Genomic DNA, 6,572 nt, shown 5'->3' with positions numbered 1-6,572 from the left:
AGGAGCTGGGAGGGTTCTGGGTGTGAGTTATGGACATGGAGCTGGGAGGATTCTGGGTGTGAACTGTGGAGATGGAAGGGTTCTGAATGTGAGCTATGGACATGAAGCTGGGAGGGTTCTGAGTGTGAACTATGGAGACGGAGCTGGGAGGATTCTGAGTGTAAGCTGTGGAGATGGAGCTGGGAAGGTTCTGGGTGTGAGTTATGGACATGGAGCTGGGAGGATTCTGAGTGTGCACTGTGGAGATGGAGGATTCTGAGTGTGAGCTGTGGAGATTGAGCTGGGAGGATTCTGGGTGTGAGTTATGGACATGGAACTAGGAGGATTCTGGGTGTGAGCTGTGGAGATGAGCTGGGAGGGTTCTGGGTGTGAGTTATGGACATGAAACTGGGAGGGTTCTGGGTGTGAGCTGTGTAGATGGAACTGGGAGGATTCTGAGCTGTGGAGATGGAGCTGGGAAGGTTCTGAGTATGAATTATAGACATGGAGCTGGGAAGGTTCTGAGTGTGAGCTGTGAAGATGGAGCTGGGAAGTTTCTGAGTATGAATTATAGACATGGAGCTGGGAAGGTTCTGAGTGTGATCTGTGGAGATGGAGCTGGGAAGGATCTGAGTGTGAGCTGTGGAGATGGAGCTGGGAGGGTTCTGGGTGTGAGCTGTGGAGATGGAGCTGGGAGGGTTCTGGGTGTGAGCTGTGGAGATGGAGCTGGGAGGGCTCTGGGTGTGAGCTGTGGAGGAAGAGAGTAGATGATTTGATTGAATGTGTGGCGATAGAGTAGGGAGTGGATTTTGCTATTGACACATTTATTGTCTGAGTTAATTTCAAAGGTTTTTTTAAAGAGAAGAGCAGTAATAATTTTATTTATTTTTGTTCTTTGTGTTTGTTTATAGGATACTATTTATTGAGAATGCCTTTTTGTGTGGAGGGCTATTCTGTGCATTTGGGTCATTTAATAGCATCCTTGCCAACTACACATTAGATATCAGTAGTACACCCCCCCGCCCAACGCGCACGCGCACACACACACACACACACACACACACACACACACACGACAATCAAAAATGTCTCCTGCTGTTGTCAGATGTCCCCTGGGTGCAAAATCATCCCTGTTGAAAACTCTTGCATTTTAGAAAGAGGAAATTTGACCCCTACCTCAGATAACACAGAAAGTTAACTCTAGGTAGAGTATATATTTAAGCCTAAATGTAATGTGTAACTATAGCCTGTGGGCCCAATGTAATCCTCCCTTGTTTTTGTTAATAAAACTTTATTGGCACGTAGTCACATTAATTAATTTACTATTATTTACAGCTTTTTTTGTACCAAAATGGCAGAGTTGAGTAGTTGCTGCACACCTACTGACCCTCAGAACCTAAAATACTATCTGGCTTTTTGCAGAAAAATGTTACTAATCCCTCTGATAGAAGAATATTTCCATAACCTAGGGCAGAGGAATATTTATTTATTTATTTTTAATTCATTGATTTTAGAAAGAGAAGAAGGAAGGAAGGGAGGGGGAGGGAGAGAGAGAGAAACATCAATTTTTGTTATTCCACTTATTTATGCATTCACTGGTTGATTCTTGTATGTGCCCTGACCAGGGATCGAACCTATAACCTTGGTGTATCAGGACGATGCTCTAACCAACTGAACTACCTGGCCACGGCCAAGAAGTATTTTTTTAAATAATACACAAAATGCTTTAATGAGAAGGGAAAAGATTTTAAAATTGGGCTATGGTAAAATCAAGAATTTCACCCTGGCCAGTGTGCTCACTGGTTAGAGCACCGGCCCACACACTGAAGGGTTGAAGATTCAGTTTCTGGTCAAGGGCACGTACCTGGGTTGCAGGTTCGATCCCTGGCCCCAGTCAGGGCATGTGTGAGAGGCAACCCATCAGTGTCTCTCTAACATCGATGTTTCTCTCTCCCTCCCTCCTTCCCTCCCACCCTCCCACTTTCCCTCCCTTCCACTCTATCTAAAAGCAATGGAAAAATATCCTCAGGTGAGGATTAACAACAACAAACAAACACACAAACAAAAAAAATAATTTCAAGAACAAAAAACAAAAAAAAATCAAGAACAAAGTTGGAAGACTGATGCTACCTGACTTCAAGACTTACTATAAAGCAACAGTAATCAGTACAGCCCGGTATTACCAACAGAATAGACAACTAGCCCTGGCCAGTGTGGCTCAGTTGGTAGGAACATCATCCCATGCACCAAAGGGTGGCGGGTTCGATTCCCAGTCAGGGCACATAACCAAGTTGTGAGTTTGACCCCTGGTTGATGGGCATGCAGGAGGCAGCCATTCAGTGTCTCTCTCTCTCCCTTCCTCTCTCTAGAACCAATTTTAAAAATTATTAAAAAGTGGCCCAGAGAATAATTTTTTTTGAAAAGAACAGACAGGATAGAAACTCCAGAAATAGACCCACACAAATACAGCCAAATAATCTCTGACAAAGGTGCAAAGACAATACAATGAAGCAAAGACAGTCTTTTCAACATATGGTGCTGGAACAACTGGACATCCATCCACATGCAAAAAAAAAAAAATGAATCTAGACACAGGCCTTATACCCCTCACAAAAACTAACTCAAAATGGATCACAGACCTAAATGTATAAATAAACACACACAAAAACCATAAAACTCCTAGAAGATGACATAGAAGAAAATCTAGATGACTTTGGATGTGTCGATATCTTTTTAAATACATCAGAGGCATGATCCATGAAAGAAAGAATTGATGAGCTGGACCTCATTAAAGTTACAACTTCTGCTCTGCAAAAAGCACTATTACGAAAACGAAAGGACAAGCCGCAGACTAGGAGAAAATATTTGCAAAGGACATATATGATAAAGGACTGTTACCCCACACACACAAAGAACTCTTAAAACTCAACAATAAGAAAACAAACAACACAGTTAAAAAGAATGGGCCAAAGAACTTAGCAGATACCTCACCAAACAAAATATGCAGATGAGAAATAAGCACATGGAAAAAATGCTCCACCTCCTATGTCATCAGGGAAATGCAAATTAAAACAACAAGCGACCACTGAACACCTACCAGAATAACCGAAATCCAGAACCCTGACAACACCAAATGCAGGGCATCGGGCACTCCCATTCATTGCTGGTGGGAATGCAAAATGCTACAGCCACTTTAGGAGACAGCTGGTGGTTTCTTACAAAACTAAACATACTCCCACCATATGATCCAGCAATCACACTCCTTAATATTTACCCAAAGGAGTTGAAAGTTATGTCCAGAGAAACACCTGCACGTGGATGCTTATAGCAGCTTTATTCTTAATTGCCCAAACTTGGAAGCAGTCGAGATGCCCTTCAGTAGGTGAGTGGATAAACTGTGGTACAACTGGACAATGGAATATTATTAGTACTAAAAAGTAATGAGCTATCAAGCTCTGTAACGACATGGAGGAACCTTAAATGCCTGTCACTAAGTGAAAGGATCTTATGTAATCTGAAAGGCTACGTACGCTGTGATTCCAACTATATGACATTCTGGAAAAGGCAAAACTACAGAGACGGTAAAAAGATCAGTGGTTGCCAGGGGTTAGGGGAGAGGGAGGGATGAATTGGTGCAACACAAAGGATTATTAGGGGAGTGGAGATATTCTGCATGACACTGTAACATTTCCATCACACCACAAGGTGGATGCGTGTCATTATATATTTGCCCAAACCCACCGAATGCACACACCAAACGTGAACCTTAACGTAAACTGCAGACTTTGGGTGATAATGCTGTGTCAATGTAGGTTCATTGATTTGAAAGTGTTAGAAAAGGGAAATATATGCATAGATAACTATTGCCACGCAAGAAGCTGCTGATTGAGTGAGGGCCATGCCCCCTGGACTTTCTTCTGCTTCTGTGGTCAGAACAGCTCAGCCAAACACTTCCCCCAAAATTCAGAGGGCATCTGAATGAAATGAGAACTCCCACCTGTGTTTTCATCGCCCGGCCCAGAGCCCAGAGGTGAGGGAATCAGGCTGCGGAAGTTTGGGACCGGGTGGGAGTGGGGAGGCAGAGCAGTGCTGGGTGACGACAGGCTGCTGAGACCCACCCAGAGGTGGTTCTTTACGATGACGATGATGGCAAATGGCCTGTTAACGGAGCACGTGCTGGTCCCTGGCTGCTCTTAAGTGCTTCACATGCATTCCTGTCCCACCCTTTTTCACTGAGATACAATTCACATACCATAATATCCACCCTTTAAGAGAATACAATTCGGTGAGTTCTAGTTCAACCACTAAAGGTTGTGTCACCATCACCACTACTTAGTTCCAGAATACTTCCATCACCCCACAAGGGAGCCCTGCACCCATTAGCAGTCTCCTTGACACCCCCACCCCACCAGCCTCCAGCACCCACTGCCATCTGTGATCAGGAATGAGGAGGGATAAATTCAACAGAAGACCCGCCCCAAGGTGGTGCCCATCAGAGCTGCAGTCCAGCTCCTGTGGAGCATCAAGACTCGGGCAGAGCCAGGTCAGGATCCGCTGCAGTGAGGCAAAGGCTTTGGCAGAGATGGTCCCCCACACGCACTGGGGCGTGGCACCAGAGCACAGGGAAGGCCGGGTGTGGCCCGACGCCGTGTGCCAGGGGTGGAGAAGCTGTCCCTGCAGACTGGGCGACCTGGTGTGGGTGCCTGCAGTGTGCAGGGCATGGGGGAGGTGTTCTGGAGACTGGGGGGGGCGGGGCTTGGTTGTGTGGGAGCCACCCCCAGACTGGAAGTTGAATTGTTCACATTTTTTTGTGGCTGGAGCAAGGGAGAAAGACATTTTTGTGGGCAAGAGCAAAATTGTTGGCCTTGGAGCTTAATATCGTTTATCAGTCTTGGCTCTAGGTTAGATGAAAAGACTGCAGGACAGACAGAGCGGGTTTGGGCGACGCCGGTGTGAACAGTCTGGGGACACTGACGCCGCTGAGTGTCTCTGACCAGGGGCGTGTGTGGAGGACGAGGTTGTCCCTGTGATCTCTGGCACCCGGTCGTCTTCCGGGGTTGGTGGCCAGGTCCAGTCGGCACAGGCCCGCTGCCAGATCTGCAACTCAGCTTCTCTACTGTTAGCAGCGGGGCAGCATGGGCCTGAGGCTGCCCCCGAAGGCCCAGCGGGTGCTCGGTGCACGCTCAGGATTCCTGCGGCCAACCTTGCTCCCTGTCCAGGGGCTCAGGCAACAGGAAACCCACCCCGTGGGTTCAGCGTTTAGATCGCAAAGGCCTCCGGACTCAGGTGAGCAGTTTGGTTCTTAGACTCCGGGCAGAGGGGTGTTGCTCTTTGAGGCACTTGCTGTGTGAGCCCAGATGCGCCAGCCCCAGGGCGGCCTGGTGGCTCTGCCAGGGTCCTATTACTGCCAACATCCAGTCGGGTGTATCGGGCAGAGGCGAGGGTCAGTCCTTCGTGCCTCGTGGCCCCACTCTGGCCAGATGCTGGCTCCTGAGCTCTCACACTGCATTGGTCTCTCTTCATGGGCCGCACTTCCCACTCTCCGCGGTCTCACTAATAAAAGGCATTTTCCTCTTAGCGACACAGTGCCTTCTTTCCTGTGTAGGAACCCCGAGGGTGGGCCCCTCCTGTCTTTGCAAACGGGAAGTGGGGGGCCCCAAACCTGTCCTGCGGAGAGCAGGGCTATGCTGGGCCACCATCAGATCAGGGTCTCCTGGACAACACTAGGGCTGTGAGTCTAAATTTAACAAAATGGTACTCTTACTAAAGACGGCTCACCAGACCAGTGGCCAGCCTTTCGCTTCTCAGTCTATAATCAATAGCCTTTCCCAGATCAATTAGCCAGGCTCCTGGGGCCTGATTCCCCGAGTTTCCTATATTCCACGTGTGTCACTTCCTTATGTGACGTGTGTGTTTACCTTCTTTACAGGAAGCATCCTATATGCTCAGGAAATTAAATGAGATACTTCTGTGCGGGGCTGAGAATACCTTGTCTGTTAGCCAGATTTCCGTTCACAGCCAGCAGTGGGGAGCATGAGACCTTGTCTTCTTAAAACGCTCTTCCCCTCACCCCTCTCTCTCCTCCTCCTTCCTCTCCCCTTCCCTTATCTCTTTCCCCCAGTGATCCAGGACTGGCATACAGGGGCTCTGGCCTGTCACTCAACCAGGATTGGGTCATGTCCAAGGACTGTGCTCACCTACTGCCTCAGGTGTGTTTGGCAGCAGGTGGATACACACTGGGCCCTGAGCCAATAGCTGTTGGTCTGTGATAGGCTGGGCTGCACTCCAGGCTCTGGCTGTGGGGCCTCAGAAGCCACCCACTCTAGTGGGATAACCACACCGGGTGCCCACTGAGCAGACCAGGCGCCTCCAGAGCGCCCCATGAAGGATGGCAGTTAGAAGCCCAGACGTTAAATAGGAAGCACGCAGCCTCAGGTAGCAAAACCCTCCAGGTGTGATGGCAAATCTGTAAAAGACAGAGGCACACACACAGACCAGAGGCACCGCAGGCCTTGGAAATAGCGCTTTATATTTGAGCCAGAGCGTCTTTTCGTTTGAGCAAATAAATGCCAGGAGAACACAGCCCTGGGGCG

The sequence above is a fragment of the Eptesicus fuscus genome, chromosome 8 (genome assembly GCF_027574615.1).
Source record: "Eptesicus fuscus isolate TK198812 chromosome 8, DD_ASM_mEF_20220401, whole genome shotgun sequence".
Classification (NCBI taxonomy): Eukaryota; Metazoa; Chordata; class Mammalia; order Chiroptera; family Vespertilionidae; genus Eptesicus; species Eptesicus fuscus.
Note: the sequence above shows the minus strand (reverse complement) of the source record.